Source organism: Sus scrofa, chromosome 8 (genome assembly GCF_054392235.1).
Source record: "Sus scrofa isolate SSC_HxYL_T2T_F1_AM1 chromosome 8, Sscrofa_HxYL_maternal_Yorkshire_Landrace_v2.0, whole genome shotgun sequence".
NCBI classification, from domain to species: Eukaryota; Metazoa; Chordata; class Mammalia; order Artiodactyla; family Suidae; genus Sus; species Sus scrofa.
In genome coordinates, this window is record NC_139390.1 from 8,984,540 (window position 1) to 9,003,585 (window position 19,046).

Below are 19,046 nucleotides of genomic sequence, written 5' to 3' on the forward strand. Positions count from 1 at the left end.
AGCGTAGGCCGGCGGCTACAGCTCCAATTAGACCCCTAGCCTGGGAATCGCCATATGGCACGAGCGTGGCTCTAAAAGGACAAAAGACAAAAAAAAAAAAAAGGCATTTTTTGAAAGAAAACATAAAAAATGGCCTATAGATATATGAGAAGATGCTCAACATCACTGATCACCAGGGAAATGCAAATCAAAATCATAATGAGCTATCATCTCACACCTGTTAGAATGACTACCATGAAAAAGACAGGATACCAAAGGTTGGTAAGGGTATGGAGAAAAGAGAACTCTTTCTGCAGGTGGGGATGTAAACTGGTACAGTCACTATGGAAAACAATATGATGGTTCCTCAAAAAATTAAAACCGGAACTACTATATGATCTAGCACTCTAAGTATATAACCAAAGGAAATAAAAACAGAATCTTAATGAGGTATCTGCACTCCCATGTTTACTGCATCATTATTCACAACAGCCAAGACATGAAAACAACCTAAGTGTCCATCAACAGATGAGTGGATAAAGAAGATGTGATATACACACATATATACAATGGAGAGTTATTCAGCCTTGAGAAAGAAGGAAATCCTTCCATTTGTGACAACAGACATGAAACCTGAGGGCATTATGATAAGTGGAATAAGTCAGACAGAGAAAGACAAGTACTGTATGTTATCACTTATATGTGGAATCTAAAAAAGCCAAACTCACAGAAAGGAGAACGGTGTGAGGGTTAGAGAAAATGAGGGGATGTCAGTCAAAGGATACAAACTGCCAATTATAAAATAAATAAGTTCTGGGATTCTAAAGTACACACAGTGATTACAGTGAACAATACTATATTACATACCTGAAAGAAGCTAAATATTAAATATTCTCACCACAAAAAATATTATATGACGTGATGACGGTAGAAATCATTATGCAATATATAAGTGTATCAAATCAACACACTCTACACCTTAAACCCACCCCATGCTATATGTCAATTATATCTCAATAAAGCTGAGAAAAAGACTATCAAGTAAAATACACAAGAGTACGGGATTTTAAATTAAAGAGTACAAAATTACATACAAGAAAACTCCTATGCTGTAAACATACTATATATGTATATACACATAAATAAACGGCAAGAAAAAAAAAAAAAACTCATGGACACGAAGAACAGACTAGGGGTTGTCAAGCGGGAGATGGAGGGAGCAGGACAGGCTGGGAGTTTGGGGTTGGTAGACGCAAACTATTGCATTTGGAGTGGATAGGCAATGAGATCCTGCTGTGTAGCACAGGGAAATGTATCCAGTCACTTGCGATGGGACGTGATGGAGGATAGTGTGCAAAAAACAATGTATGTATATGTGTGACTGGGTAACTTTCTGTACAGCAGAAACTGGCAGAACATTATAGATGAAATAACAAAATTTAAAAAAAATAAATGGGGGTTCCCGTCGTGGCGCGGTGGTTGACGAGTCCGACTAGAAACCATGGGCTTGCGGGTTCGGTCCCTGCCCTTGCTCAGTGGGTTGACGATCCGGCGTTGCCGTGAGCTGTGGTGTGGGTTGCAGACGCGGCTCGGATCCCGCGTTGCTGTGGCTCTGGCATAGGCCGGTGGCTACAGCTCCAAGTCGACCCCTAGCCTGGGAGCCTCCATATGCCGTGGGAGTGGCCCAAGAAATAGAAAAAGACAAAAAAAAAAAAAAAATGGCAAGAGAAATACACCCAAATTTTTTAAAATTAAAGTTGAGAAGAATAAAGTTTTTAAATGACAGCTTTTGCTTTGGACTATTCTTTCAAGGATGTTTGTAAGACAACCCACATAGAGAAAGTATCTCCCTAGGGATAAAGTATAAGTTTATTCATCGTTTGGTATAATAAAGATAATATCTCCTTCCAGAGCAAAGTTCAGAGGTTTATTTGGAGTCCATTATAAAAGATTCAGGTTTCCTAAGTTCAGGATTCATCCGCTCTGATACAAACCACTGCATACAAATCATCTATGTGGGTTCCCTCACACTGTCCTAGTGGAACCAACACAAACACAGAGCTCATCCTTGAGCTATGCCGAGAGTAATAAACTCCTTCCTCTCTGACCCAGGAGCCTCATGCCTTCTGCCAATATGCAGGGTGACAGCAGGCTAACTTGTCAGCTTCTAAATAGGATGACATCTAAGATTCTTCACTGCTGTTGACAAAAAGGAGAGTAAAATAATATATAAGGATAAAATGAGCAGACTGGATAAGTAGTCATCAGCCTACACTACATTTTCCAGCTTGGCTTGAGCTTAGGTGTGGTCACAAGACTAACTTCTGACCAGTGTAATGAGGAAATGACACCCACCTCTAGAGCCGACCTATAAAAACCTTCCATGTGCGGTAGTCCTTACTGTCCTTTTCATGGAAACCCAGGAAGCTATTTGCTGAAAACAGCACTTCCAGAAAATGGGAGGAATTTGGATTCCTGAAAAGGAGACGACCCACTACTAATAAGTAGTACCTGGTTTTGGTCTCTACATAAACAAGAAATATATTTCTACTGTGCTAAAATATTGGAACTTTAGGGACTATCTGTTTATACCATCTAGCATTACCTTAACTAATATAGATTACCTCAATTAATATAAAATAATATAGATTTATATCAGTCTTATAAACAATAAACCTCTCCCTGAGTATATACTGGGTCTTGAGTTGTTAACTAATGGTATCTTGAAGTTATAATTAACAGGATAATAAAATCTAAGCATTACAATTATCTGATATTTTGGTTATTCAAAATAACCAAAATTATTAAAAAATAATGTAATTGGTCATATTCAATGAAATAATCAAAAATTACATTAAATTTAATTATAAATTGAGAGGCCTCCTTTGCATTTTTAGTTACAGAAACAGAAAGAAAAAAAAAAACACAAACTACTGGAGAAATGTTCTTTCTTCTGCCATTAAGTGGCTCAAGTAATACATGAAAAATAGTGTAAAAACAAACATGCATTCTTCTTTGTCAATACATTTTGTTGGAAGACATAAAGATGCCTAAACAATTATCAAGTCGTGACCAATCTTGTATTATCCACATCCCTACTCTTAGATTATTTTAAAGCAAATAAAAAATACTATGTATCTTTCTCCAAGGAAGATATACAGATGGCCAGCAAACACATGAAAAAATGCTCAACATTGTTGATTATAAGAGAAATGCAAATCAAAACTACCATGAGACACCACCTCACACCAGTCAGAATGGCCATCATTAATAAATCCACAAATAACAAGTGCTGGAGGAGCTGTGGAGAAAAGGGAACCCTCCTGCACTGTTGGTGGGAATGTAAACTGGTATAGCCACTATGGAGAACAGTTTGGAGATAGATACCTTAGAAATCTATACATAGAACTTCCATATGACCCTGCAATCCCACTCTTGGGCATCTATCCAGACAAAACTCTACTTAAAAGAGACACATGCACCCGCATGTTCATTGCAGCACTATTCACAATAGCCAGGACGTGGAAACAACCCAAATGTCCATCGACAGGTGACTGGATTCGGAAGATGTGGTATATATACACAATGGAATATTATTCAGCCATCAAAAAGAATGACACAATGCCATTTGCAGCAACATGGATGGAACTAGAGAATCTCATACTGAGTGAAATGAGCCAGAAAGACAAAGACAAATACCATATGATATCACTTATAACTGGAATCTAATATCCAGCACAAATGAACATCTCCTCAGAAAAGAAAATCATAGACTTGGAGAAAAGACTTGTGGCTGCCTGATGGGAGGGGGAGGGAGTGGGAGGGATCAGGAACTTGGGCTTATCAGACACAACTTAGAATAGATTTACAAGGAGATCCTGCTGAGTACCATTGAGAACTATGTCTAGATACTCATGTTGCAACAGAACAAAGGGTGGGGAAAAAAATGTAATTGTAATGTATACATGTAAGGATAACTTGATCCCCTTGCTGTACAGTGGGAAAATAAAAAAATAAAAATAAAAAAATACTATGTATCATTTCATTCACAAGTATTTTCATATGACATATTTTTAAAATACTTTGTTTTGGTTTCATGGAAGTACAAAGCTTTGATTTAGAAGCAACAAATTAGAATTCTGAATCTAAAGCTGTCATTTTCTTCCTTCATCCGGCCCTGCTGATACCAATGGAACACTAACTCCCTAAACTGATGGTTCAAAATTTATTTACTTTGATAACTTCCAGGCTAAAGTGGTCTGTATATTAGGACAGAGAAACAAATTCTGATGGGCAACAGAAAGTAAATGGTGTTAATGAACAACACACAATTCTGATAAAAATCACATTATGTTGAATATTATCATAAGGAAAGTGTCATTATAGCAATTTTTTTCATATCCCAATAGATGATCTTTGTTACTATTTTACCATCTAGAGTGGTAGATTATATGCAATCACTAGTCTCATACAAGAAATAACTTTTCTGAACTTCTCAACTGTTTGCATTATGGCAAATGTAGAAGAAATTATGGTTCTTCAACAATTCACCGATTTACTTTGAAAGGAAGTAGGACATGGTAGTAAAGAATGCAGTCTCCGGAGCCAAAACGCCTGGGTTTGATTCCTTGTTCTGTTACTGTTTGTGGAAGTTGGAGCAATCAATCTCTCTTTGTCTCAGTTTTCTCATCTACAAAATAGGGACAATAGCAGGACCTACCTCACAATATGATTGTAATAGATAAAGTAACTAAATACATATAAAGCACATAAAACAATGACTGTATACAGTAAGGTACACAGTGTGTGACTGCCACATACTCAACAAGTATTAGTTACTGTTACTGTCATTTGTCTACCCATTCCTTTATTGATAAACTTCTTGCCCAGCGCCTCCTGAGCGCTAACTGCTTAGCACTGCGAAGAATGAGAGGAACACATGAAGAAAGATACCACACCATGAAATTCTAAGACCAAGAGAACGACAGTGGTCTGTATAAGACAAATTACAAGAGTAGTAGAGAAAAGAAATTTCTAAACTTTGATAGGAGGACAGGAAAGATCTCACAGAGAAGATGGTGCTTCAGCTAACTCCTAAAGGATGAGGAAAAATTAACCTCGGAGGCAGAGAGGATGGACATTCTTTGCCAAAGCAATGTGTGCAAAAAGCATCTGAAAGAGCCTGGCTTCCAGGAGCTGGTGAAATCAGCAGGACTGGCACATGAGGGTCCTGTGTGGGATGTTAAGTTCACATGTGTGCAAGTAACACTTTTCACCCACCTTACTTCACATATTCACCTGAGCAAAAATGGAAGCACAAAAAGGAAATCCTTGTGGGTGACATATACTGGAAGACCTTCAATTTTCCCCTGCTGGCTTCAAAGCACCTTCAGTAACTACATAGTGACAACTTTTGTTTCTAAGTTTGAGATTACTCAAAAGAAAATTACAAATGACAAAAAAAGTTGCACTCCCAGATTTCAGAAATATGATGGTTTTTTTCTGTTCAGTCATCTTTTACACATAAATAGTTGCCATTATCTATATGATAACTCTAAAAACAGAAGATGGCCAGTTTTATACATGTGCAATTGATTATTCTTTCTCCAAAAGCCATTACAGTCACTGCACTGAATATGAGTCAACCTAAAGATGATGCAGATTAATTACGTAGTTGCAAAAATCGCAGGCTACAAAAAAAATAGTTCAGGTACTTTCTTTAAGGGAAGTAAAACAATACCTTAAAATTCATTGATTAAATAAATATAAACACCTATTATGTGTCAAGCACAAGCAACAAATCAGAGAAGAGAACAGACACTATCCCTCCTCTCACATTAATGAAGGAGAAAGACTGATAAACAAATAAACACATAACTAAACATGTCTGTATAACAATTATAGAAACTGCTGAGGGGGTGCTAATGGAGGGACAGGAAGGAAAATGGCAACTGGGACAACTTTATACGGCAGCTATGGAAGAATTCTTTTTACTGGCCATGCCCACAGCATGGGGCTAGGGATCAAACCCAAACCACAGCAGTATCAAAGCCAGATCCTTAACCAGCTGAGCCACTAGGGAACTCCTGAAAGCCCTCTTTGATCTGAGATCTGAAAGATGAGAATAAACCAACTAAGTTAAGAGGAGTTTGGAGGAGAAACAACCTCACTGGAAAAACAGGACAAGATCTAGAAAAGGAATATGTGTACAGCTGAGAAAAACAAACATAATGAGCAAAGGGGGACATGAGGCTATTACTCAAATACAGCAATGCAAAGCCACTGGAAGGCTGTAAGCAATGGCACAATGAGATAGCTGCACTTTGAAAAAACTACCCTGGCTACTCTGAAGAGAAAGGATCCAGGAGGGCGAAACAGATGCAAAGAAACCACTTGAGATTTCTAAAGCAACCTCAAGTCTGTTTCAAAATGTACAAAATACTTTGGAGCCTCATAATAACCTTGGCAAACAGGTTAAGCATTAATTTAATTTCATACACAAGAAACCTGAGGCTCAGAGTGACTGAACGAATGCCCCGCTGTTAATCATCTACGGAACCAGAATTAGAGATGAGCCATGTGGTTCCAAACCCAGTTAGTGTCTCACAAAGATGAAGGAACATCAGCTTTGGGGATGATCACTTTACAGTCTTTTATTTAGCTTTAATTAAAAGAATAAAGATATACACACTTTAAATGCCTACTATTATTTTAAAAAGTGAACCAGGGAGTTCCCTTCGTGGCTCAGCAGTTAACGATCCCGACTAGGATCCATGAGGATCTGGGTTCAATCCCTGGCCTCGCTCAGTGGGTCAAGGATCCAGTGTTGCTGTTGTGTAGGTCGCAGACGCAGCTCAGATTCTGCATTGCTGTGTCTGTGGCATAGTCTAGCAGCTGCAGCTACAAATTGACTCCTAGCCTGGGAACTCCCCATATACTGTGGGTGCGGCCCTAAAAAAAAAAAAGTGAACCATTATATACCTGGCTACTGCATATTGTACTTTAAAAGTATTCATTAATAACAGTAAATCATAAAACTGAAGTTCTCATTACAAAAGCATTATAAAATAAGATACTCTTTGCCTTACCACTTGATTATATAAAGTCCTTCACAAAGTTTGTTGCTGTACAAATTGTGAAATTACATATTTCAAAACGATACATCATGATTAGCCCACACATGACAAGTGAAATGCCCTTGATAATTTATTAAATTTGATTTACATGTGCTTAAAATTATGTGTATATTTTGACTTCTAAAATATACGCACTAGTGCTAATAAGTCAAGTATATGACAACTTCTCTTTTTAAGTCCTATTTGTTTACTGGCATTCAGGCATTCATATTTAGGATCTCCATTGCACCTACTTATAGGATTATTAATATAAGGAACAATACGGTTTTCAAAGGTATGGTACCAAATGTAATAAATAGCTTAAAAACTATATATCAAACATATAATAATCAGACCTACTGATCAAACGAATACAAAATTTTAAGTCAATGTTTTAATTTCTGAAAAACATTACAAAAGTTTCTATATTATTTTTATAATGACCTAAGAGTTTACAATATTCCTGTTTTCCTAAATATTCATTTTTCAACATGCTATAATATTCTATAATAAACGACTTTTTCATTTAAACCAAAATGAACTCACAGAACAGAAACAGACTCACGGATTTTGAAAACAAATTTATGGTTACCAATGGAGAAACATGATTGGGGGAGAGATAAATTAGAATATAGATATAGAATATAAATATATAGAATAGATAGGAAACAAAGACCTACTGTATAGCTCAGGGTAAATTCTTCAATACTGTGTGATAACTTACATGGGAAAAGAATCTGAAAAGGAATGGATATATGTATAACTGATTTACTTTGTTGTACACATGAAATTAATACAACTTTGTAAGCAACTATATTCCAATAAAATTTACTTCAAAAAAAGAGAAAATATATTACTTCATGTTCTTTTTAAAAATGATAAGTATTGTATAATACTAACCTTTTAATTACTATCTATTCCTTGTCAAAGGGAAGAAAGCATTACAAGAATAAACTATTTATGCTTCTTAGTATAATGATGGCAGAAACAGAATATTCTCTGAAATCATTGTAAAATACATCGTTGTCTAACTTAAGCAAAATACAAATATAGCACTTGTATGGATTTTCACAGTAATTTTTAGGTTATCAAGGAAACATCTAGAGTGTTGATCTGGTTATACTCAATTCAAACAAACTACTTGTCACATTAACTACCTCCAGGAAGTTACTCCAAACACAAAATAAACTGTTTATGCCCCTACTCAGATAGATAACATGACAGATTGTTATTAGTTGAAGACAGATGAAATACATTAATTTGATTGTGAGCATATGTTTAATTTTACCCTGCCATGTATACTCACTAATGCTGTCTTTCTATGATCACACAGTAAATCATACTGTATTAGAAGAATCGCTAATGCACAAAAATAAAAAATTACCAGAACTTGATTTCAACTTTGGAGATTCTTAAACCAAACTTCTTAGAAAATATAACTGCCTGAAAATCACTGGGTTCCACAAACACATAAAGAAAAAGGGAATTATCAAACAAATTTCTAATATAAATCTTAAAACCTCAGTGCAGTTTAACATTTTCCCTAGTTTTTGTATTTCTTTGTGAAATTTATCTTCCTTTTCCCACTTTCTACTGTTTTTAGCGTAACTGTTTGTAACTTTTATTGCTTATTGACTTTTCTCGTTTTGATTCACGTTTCAGGCAGTCTCCACAATAATTCTTACTAGAGAATTTCACACTGGCACAGCACTACATAGGTTTATTTGCAAAGTTCTGCATGAAAGATAAACAGATAGTATAATAAAGTCCAAGTTCACTTATGCCTTTTTCATACATACATTTATATGAAAAAAAGAACTTGCCTTCTCTAGACACTAGTATATAATGGGATCTTGCAAGGAACAGAAGCCGTAGCAAGAACTGCTTCAATTGGCAATTATACTATGGTTATGTAATTGTTTTTCATATTTTCCCCTATTTTCCAGTTGCCCTCAATGACCATATATTAGATCCACTGGGAGAGGAGGAATGATAAAACATGATTTAAAATAACAACAAAAAGTAAACAGTAATAACAAAATTTCCCAATAAATAACAGAATTCAGAGTAACAAGAGCTAACACATATATATCACCATGCTGACTTACAGGCATTTTACACATATTAAATCATTTAATCTTCACAACCACCACTATTTGACAGATGAAAAAACTAAAGCATAGAGTGGATGAATGACTTATATAAGGATTCACTCTAAAAGGAGTAGAGCCAGAACCCAAGCCCAGGGAGTCCAGCTCCAGAGAATGCATTCTTAACCCGCACACCACTGTCTCTGTCTGCACGCAGTCTTCCGAGACTTCTTTTTTTCAGATGACATTGTTTCATTCAGGTCATCCCAAATGGAATAGCTTACTTACTTTCACGGCCATATAATATAGCCTTTGTATGAGCACACCACAATTTATGTATCTTTTCTCCAACTGACTAACCAATACTCAAACTCTTCCCAGTTGTTAGCTATTACCAACAATGAAGCACCATGACCATTGTCAGTACCTGTCACCTGATATATAAGCACAGCAGTCTGTTTAAAATGGTCAGTGGAGTAAAACTGTTGAAAATCAGGGTCTATGAGTATTCAACTTTAAAGAATAATGCCAAATTATTTTCAAAGTAGTTACACCAACTTATAATCCATTCATACCCAGCAGTGGGTATGAATTCCTGTAGATTCACATTCTTTATCACTTCTTGACTTGTACCTTATTACCTACCTGTGGTCTTATTTTGCATGTCCTTGATTAGTGATGAGACTGCACTTATTTTCACACATCTTCGGCCTCTTTGTCCCTCTTCTGTGAAATCCCCTTTCATGTTTTATGTCCCTTTTTCTACTGAATTGTCTTTCTTGTAAATTTGTAAAAGTATAATAATCTTTTTTCAGTTATTGGTGTTACACATACCTTCTCCCAGTTTATCTTTTTGAATCATTTAATGTGTCACTTGATACAAACAAATGTGTTTATCTTACGTACTTGATACATTCAACATTTAAATTTAGCAATTACATCTTGTTTAAGAAATCCTTCCATATTCCAAGATAAGAAATATATCACTTCATTTTTTCCTTCTAAAAAGTTGTGCCAGGGAGTTCCCGTCATGGCATAGTGGTTAACAAATCCGACTAGGAACCATGAGGTTGCGGGTTCAATCCCTGCCCTTGCTCAGTGGGTTAAGGATCTGGCATTGCCGTGAGCTGTGGTGTAGGTTGCAGACGCGGCTCGGATCCCGCGTTGCTGTGGCTCTGGTGTAGGCTGGCAGCTACAGCTCCGATTCGACCCCTAGCCTGGGAACCTACATATGCCGCGGGAGCGGCCCAAGAAATGGCACAAAGACAAAAATAAATAAACAAATAAAATAAAATAAAAAGTTGTGCCATTAACATTTCAGCCTTTAACCCATTTGGAATTAATTTCTGTGTATGGGAGCAATACAGGCACCATTTTCTTTTCCTCCATAAAAATAAACAAATATCTCAGAATTACTTATTAAACATTTTCCTCTTTCTCAAAAATCTTCAGTGCCACTTCCATTACAACATCAAAATTCCCTTCATGTGCAGGCTTGTTTCCGCATCTCTATTCTGTTTCCTTGAATTCTACGTTGTCTCTACCACAGCTATGTATAGAAAGCTTTTATCAGTGGCATGTCAAATGCTCCTCGCCTATAATCCAGGAACATGCTGACTACCCTTGGCCCTTCATCCATCACATAGGCAGTAGACTCAGTTTGCTTAAATACAACACACAAACGGCACTGGGCTTTGTTTGAAATTATGCTGAATTAATAAATCAATTTAAGATAAACTGGTATCTCTATAATACTGAGTCTCTGCATCCTTGAACATGGGAGTTGCCTTCTTTTATTTGGGTCTTATATTTATTTATGCCTTATATTAAAATTGTATAATTTTCTCAACACAGGGATTTTTGATGTAGCTATTCATATCATCTAATAACTTGGTATTTCTTGTCTTATATATGTTTTTCCTTACTGTTTTACAGCATCTAAGACTTAAAGAATGATGTTGAAAAGAGGAGTGGTAAGAGTGGATGTCCTAAACTCGTACCTGATCTTAGGAGGAAAGCATTCACTCATTCACTGTCAAGTATGATGTTAACTGCAGGTTTTTCATAGATACCATTTATCAGGTTGAAGTTACCTCTCTTTCCTAGTCTGTGCAGAGGTTTGTTTTTTTAATACCATGAATGGATGTTAAATTTCATCAAATGCTTTTTATGCATTCATTGAGGTCATCAAATGGCTTTTCTTTTTTAGCCTATTGATATAGCAGATTATATTAATTGATTTTGAGTACTGAACCAGCCTTGCATTTCTAGAATAAATCCTACTCAGTCATGACATAGTATCCTTTTTATATATTGCTAAATTCAATTTGTTAATATCTCGTTAAGGATTTCTTGTGCGAGTCTATGTTCATAAGAGATATTAGTCTGCAGTGTTCTTATGGTGTCATTTTCTGGGTTCAGTATTAGACTAATGCTGTTGTTATAAAATGAGAAGTATTCTATCTTCTTTGGTGTTCTGGAAGGATTTAAATACAATTGCCATAATTTCTTCAATACATGTTTGGTAGAATTCACCACATGGGCCTGTACTTTTCTTTATGAAAACATTTAAAATTATATAGTCAGGGTTTGTTTATTTTTTCACAAATATAGCAATATTCAGGTTATCTATTTCTTCTTGAGGAAACTCAAATAGTTTGTATCTTTAAAGGAATTTGTTCCTTTAATCTAAACTGTCAAATTTATGGAAGCAAAACTTTTCACTGTATTTCCTACTCTCCTTTTAATATCCATAGGACTTAGAGTAAGTTCCCCTTTCATTCCTGATACTGTAATTTGTATCTTCTCTCTTTTTCATGCTCAGTTTTGCCAGAAGTTTATCAATTTTACTGAACTTTTCAAAGGGCCAGCTTTTGACTTCATTGATTTCTCTATTGTCTTTTATTCCCACTTTTAGCTTTACTTTTTCCTCTCTTCTGCTTGCTTTAGGTATAATGTGCCCTTCATCCTCTGCTATCTTGAGGTGAAAGCTTAGGTCACTGAGGTTGAGTATTTCTTTTCTTTCCAAATATAAGCATTTAACAACACTAAACATTTCTCCTCTAAACACTTTAGTGGCATCCCACAAATTTTGATATGCTGTGCTTTCATTTTTGTTCAATTCAAAATATTTTTTATGACTTCCTAATTGATCTATAGCTTATTTAGAAGTAAGCTGTTTTAATTTCCAAACAATTTGGGGTACAAATATCTTTTCCTTTTTTTTGTTGTCTTTTTTTTTTTTTTTTTTTTTTTTGTCTTTTTAGTGCCACACTCATGGCATATGGACATTCCCAGGTTAGGGGTTGAATAGGAGCTGCAGCTACTTGCCTACATCACAGCCACAGCAACATGGGACCTGAGCCACGTCTGTGACCTACACCACAGCTCACAGTTAACACTAGATCCTTAACCCACTGAGTGAGGCCAGGGATCGAACCCGGATCCTCATGGATTCCAACTGGGTTCTTTACCACTGAGCCATGACGGAAACTCCACAGATATCTTTATGGTACAGATTTCTAGTTTAATTCCATTATTGTAAGAGAACATATTCAATTCTTTCTGTTAAATCTTTTTTTATAGGCCAGAATATGGTCTCTCTTGTTCCATGTGCACCAAAAAGCAGTGTGTGTTCTGCTGTTGTCAGATTAAGTGTACTGTAAATGTCAGTTACGTGCAGCTGGTTGATGTCGTTCATGTCTCTACATCTTTACTCTCTATTTTCTACACGTCCTATCGGTATCGAGAGAAGTGCTGAAGTCTTAACGGCAAGAATGGATCTGTCTTTTTCTTCTGCGTTCTATCAGTTTTTACTTTAAGCATTTAGAAGTTCTGTTGGTGGTTTTATATGTATTTAGGATTATTTTGCCTTTTTTGTGAGTTGACTCTGTGATCATCATGTAATGTCCTTCTTTATTCCTGCTAAATTCCTTGTTTCTGGTATTAATACAGCTATTTCAACTTTCTTTTGATGACTGAATTACAGAATATACCTTTTCTATCCTTCTGCTTTTAAACGATCTATATCTTCATGTCTAAAGTAGATTTCCTTAGAAAATAATAAAGTGGATTTCTTATAGGCAGTATACAGGTGGTCTGGTGGGTCCTGATCTTCCATCCATTCTCTCTCTACACTTTACTTGGCGTATTTAGATCAGGTGTTGGCAAACGTTCTCTGTGAAGGGCCAGACAGTAAATATTGCAGGCTCTGCAGGTCATATGTTCTTCACAGCAGCTACTCAACTCCGCCGTTGTAGTGAAAAAGCAGTCATAGACAAGATGTAAACAGATGAATGTGGTTCTGTTCCAATAAAACTATTTATGGACACTAAAATTTAATTTTCATATAATTTTCAGGTGTCGGGAAATATTATCCTTCTTTTGATTTTCTTCCAACCATTTAAAGATGCAAAAACCATTCTTAGGTAGGTGGGCTATACAAAAAAGCAGCATGGGCTATATACAGTTTGCTGACAGTTGCCCTACACCACTGCTCAAATCTTCTGCTTAAAATCCCTTAGTGGCTTTCTATAGCTCATAGGAGAAAATCCAAACTCATTAAAATACTGACTCTTTCTCAACTTCTCCTGCCTTGCACCCTATGCTCCAGCTATGACAAAATGTTACAAATTCCCCTTGTATTTCAGACTATTTCCTAGCTTCTAAAGCTTTATTCATTCTTTTTCTTATTCCTGCACTATTATTTCTTGCCCTTCTCTGCATGGCACACTCCCGCACACCCCTTAAGATTCTGTTTAAGTTCCTGTCGTGACTCAGCAGAAACAAATCTGACTAGCATCCATGAGCACGCAGGTTTGATCCCTGGCCTCGCTCAGTGGGTTAAGGATCCAGTGTTGCCATGAGCTATAGTGTAGGTCTCAGACACGGATCAGATCCCATGTTGCTGTTACTATGGCTGTGGTGTAGGCCAGCAGCTGCAGCTCTTATTTGACGCCTAGCCTGAGAACCTCCATATGCCGCGGGTGCAGTCCTAAAAAGACAAAAAAAAAAAAAAAAAAAAAAAAATTCTGTTTAAGTATTCGCTTCTGCTGTAAAGTCCTCCTGGAAATCAAGTACATTATTCTAGGGAGTTCCCATCGTGGCGCAGCGGTTAATGAATCCAACTAGGAACCATGAGGTTACGGGTTCCATCCCTGGCCTTGCTCAGTGAGTGGGTTAAGGATCTGGTGTTGCCGTGAGCTGTGGTGTAGGTCCCAGACGCAGCTCAGATCCCCCATTGCTGTGGCTCAGGCGTAGGCCAGCGGCTACAGCTCTGATTAGACCCCTAGGCTGGGAACCTCCATATGCCGCGGGAGCAGCCCTAGAAAAAGCAAAAAGACAAGAAAAAAAAAAAGGTACATTATTCTAGGATAACACTGTCATACTGTCGCCCCTACCATCATGCTTGGTACCACAAAGGCACTCATAAATGAACACTTTAAAATATAAGAGGAAACTGAAGACAGTGCTAGCCCAGTATACTGACAAACCAATAAATAAATAAGAAAACCAACCAAAAGGAAAAATGCGTCCTCTAAAAAAAAAAAAAAAAAGGAACTACTTAAGGAAAAGGCACAAGTGCAGATAATTTGAAACAAAAAACTTCTTTTGAAAGAGGAAGACTTCATTCCTGAACCTAAGACTAAATGTAAAACTTAATCAATTTTCATGTATTCTTATTAAAACATCAAATAGCGATCAGTAATCTTTTTTTTTTTTTTTTTTTGGTCTCTTTGTCTTTTCTAGGGCCACACTTGCGGAATACGGAGATTCCCAGGCTAGGGGTCCAATTGGAGCTGTAGCTGCCGGCCTACACCACAGCCATAGCAACTCAAGATCCATGCTGCATCTGCGACCCACACCACAGCTCACAGCAACACCGGATCCTTGACCCACTGAGCGAGGCCAGGGATCAAACCCACAACCTCATGGTTCCTAGTAGGATTCATTTATCTCTGAGCCACAACGGGAACTCCACTCTTTAATGATTAAAAAAGAGATCCTAAGAAAAGAGTGAACTTAACTGCAAACAGAGAAAACAGTCATCTCCACTGACAAAGAATTCAGCTCATGGTTTCAATATATTAAATTATAATTATGAATATAAATGGCAGGGGTAGGGAAGAAGATGGAATAAAGAAAACAAAACTACACAACCATCTTTGGTATTCAGTTTTAAACCAATGCCTTACAATGTATTATACAAGTGATATATTTTAAATAATTCACTATGGTAATACTTCAATGTGAGATATAAATACATGTATAAATAAAAGTGATTTTTTAAACAACCATATCAATAGTAATCTTATACTTTAAAAAGTTATTTCACTAATAATATATTTTACTAAAATGTAATAGTATCTTTGGACCTCTCCATTTGGCATAATTCAGTCAACCATTATTATTACATTATCTTTTATATATGTGTCTCAAAAGGAAATAAAGCATTATAATAAAATCTCATTTCAGGCCAAAGGTGGCATCGATTCACCTGAATGGTTAAATAATTCTGCCTACTGCCAACAAAAAAAGTCAACTTCAAAAATCAAAAATATACCACCTCTGATAGTAAACAAACACGCTGAAAACAAAAGACACACAAACCAATTCCAATGAAGAATCACATGTCACTGAAGCAGGTGTTCAAACTTTAAAGTTGCCAAAAACAAGTTTACGACCCCACTTTAGAATTGATCATATCATATTACACTACACATCTAGAGCATAATGTGAAAATGCGTCTCAATGTTGGCTGTCAAACACTTCTCATATGCCTTTGTCATCATGCTCATTTAAAATGACACTTCTGGGAGTTCCCGTCGTGGCGCAGTGGTTAATGAATCCGACTAGGAACCATGAGGTTGCGGGTTCAGTCCCTGCCCTTGCTCAGTCGGTTAACGATCCGGCGTTGCCGTGAGCTGTGGTGTAGGTTGCAGACGTGGCTCGGATCCCAAGTTGCCGTGGCTCTGGCGTAGGTCGGTGGCTACAGCTCCGATTGGACCCCTAGCCTGGGAACCTCCATATGCCGTGGGAGCGGCCCAAAGAAATAGCAAAAAAATAAATTAATTAATTAAATAAAATGACACTTCTGGAGTTCCCGTTGCAGCGCAGCAGAAACGAATCCAACTGGGAACCATGGGGTTGAGGGTTCGACCCCGGGCTTCGCTCAGTGGGTTGAGGCTCTGGCGTTGCTGTGAAGCTGTGGTGTAGGTCGCAGATGCAGCTTGGATCTGATGTTGCTGTGGCCCTGGAGTAGGCCAGCAGCTAGAGCTCTGATTAGACCCCTAGCCTGGGAACCTCCATGAGGCGTAGGTGTGGCCCTAAAAAGATGAATAAATACATACATAAATAAATAAATAAAAATAAAATGACACTTCTGTCTCACTCTAGGCCAATTAATTATAAAAACTTCTTTGGGTTTTTTGTATACTCTCACCTCACTGTTTTGTTAAGTGAGTCTTTATGGCAAAAAGACTTGAACTGTTCTTAAAAGACTGTGACATCTGTTCAAATGTTTTGAAAACTAGTATTTAAGCACAATAAGTATTTTTTAATACAAACTACTAAAGGTTCAACAGACCATGATATGCCAATGAAGTATTAAAAAGGAAAATATATAGCAATACTAAACAATAAATAAATAAGGAAAAGGAGTCAAAAATATAGGAGAAACAGAAAAATTTCTGGGAAAAAAAAAATGATCTGGTAGAAATAACTCCTTAAATACAGAATCTAATGTAAAAAGTTTCTAATATGGAGTTCCCGTCGTGGCGCAGTGGTTAACAAATCCAACTGGGAACCATGAGGTTGCAGGTTCGGTCCCTGCCCTTGCTCAGTGGGTTAACGATCCGGCGTTGCCGTGAGCTGTAGTGTAGGTTGCAGACGCAGCTCGGATCCCGCGTTGCTGTGGCTCTGGCGTAGGCCGGTGGCTACAGCTCCAATTCGACCCCTAGCCTGGGAACCTCCATATGCCGCAGGAGCGGCCCAAAGAAATAGCAAAAAGAAAAAAAAAAAAAAGTTTCTAATATGAACCCTGGAATAGGTAGGGTGTGTCAATTTGGGTCCAACCAAAGAGTCAGAACCAGCATGGATGACACGAAGAAAGAAGCACTACAGTGGTCAGACCTTACATAACTGTGAGAGCTGTTGGAGCAGCAGGTGTAAGCTGCTGCCCTTGCATCTAGTCTTAAGCCTTAAGTCATTACAGGTCAGCCAGATAGCAGTCAGGGAGGGAACAGAATAAGAAGAACAGGACACACTGGAACCCATGCAGATAGATTGGAACTTATAAAGACAAATGAAATCTACAAGAACAAACCATGTGTGGGGATGACAGGAATGGACAATGACAAACCGGAACTCGCATCTGTTTCTGATCAACCCAAGCCCGATGCCAAGGGTGACCTATAGAAGCATCCCTCGACTAATGAGCTGTGCATGCAGGGCAAGTATTCAGAGATGCCAAAGAGGAGAATCTGACTGGGCTGAAGGAACTGCAGGGCCATGTTCCATCCCACACCTACAAGGTGAGTTAGCAAATCAGCCATAGAGTGTGAGAGCTGCCACAGAGCCTCATACTCAGCACTGACCCTCAGAGAGTCAAAAAGCATGCCCCCCCATTCCACCTCCCTCTTACAAATCCTCCACAACATGTCTTCTGTAACCAATGCTAACTGAACAATATAAGAAAGGAAATGGGGGGGAAGGAATTTCCAGTTTAGCCAAGCTTACCTAGTACAATGTCACCACAGAGAGAAACAGCAGTGCCCCCACGTAGCCTCAAGCTGTCACAAAGGTACAAAGAAAAAAAAAAGGATAGCTATATAGGGTGGTAAACTCCTCTAAATCAGTCCAAAGTAATTCCTTCCTAGCTTCTACAATGGACAAGGGACTCAGTTATTGCCTGTCTATATCCCCTGTTAGAAGCCTGAATGTCTATATGCTACTGATACTCTACGGTCAGGGTGAAGTACACTGCAAACCCTAAGTTTGCCCTCACATTCAAGGTAATAATTGTCAGGAAAATCCAATAACGACCTTCATCATAAATTTTAAAACCCAGATCAGCTACTAATACTACTCAATTCTATCTTTAAATAGGAATAAGAAAGAATCTACAAATCTTAAGAAATCAAAAACATGAATGTGAGGCCACAGAGCTGTTAAACCCTCAAGAAAACAGTCAATGAAAAAAATGAAGGACAATGAAAAAAAATACAAGCATCCTATTCTTGTCATCTCCGACCTCTTCTCACTCTGGCAGCGGAGGCTGAAGTCATGGTGAGAGCCACTGCTCTGTGGCTGCTGCAATGGCTACAGAAGAATCTGGAGGCCATGAGGAAGGCTGACACTCATCCAGGATGGTAATATTCAATATTCTGATAAGGATATAAGTTCAGTAGGTGCATGATTTGTCAAAATCAACAAGTGATACTTTCTCATTTTTACTCTAAGTAAGTCTTTCCACACCAAAAAAAAAAAAAAAAAAAAAAAAATTTGATCTTTAAGTACTGATGCGTAAAATGAAGTGTTTAGGTATAAAGTATACTGTTGAACTAATTTTGAAATGCATCAAAATACAAATGGAGGGAGTTCCCATTGTGGTTCAGCAGTAACGAACCCAACTAGTAACCATGAGGATGTGGGTTCAGTTCCTGGCCTCGCTCAGTAGGTTACGGATCCAGCCTTGCCGTGAACAGGCTGCAGGCGCGGCTCGGATCCTACGTTGTTGTGGCTGTGGCACAGGCCAGCAGCTGCAGCTCTGATTTGAACCCTAGCCTGGGAACCTCCCTATGCTACAGGTATGGCCCTAAAAAGCCAAAAAAAAAAAAAAAAAAAAAAAAAGACTGATGTAAGA

At 37.6% G+C, this 19,046-nt stretch overlaps 1 protein-coding gene across 50 annotated transcripts in view; it reads right to left on the reverse strand.

The window, feature by feature from the left end:
- The window catches only part of RAB28 (RAB28, member RAS oncogene family), a 561,352-nt gene that overhangs the window by 496,319 nt on the left and 45,987 nt on the right, over positions 1 to 19,046 (reverse strand). The gene's annotated exons all lie outside the window — the stretch shown is intronic.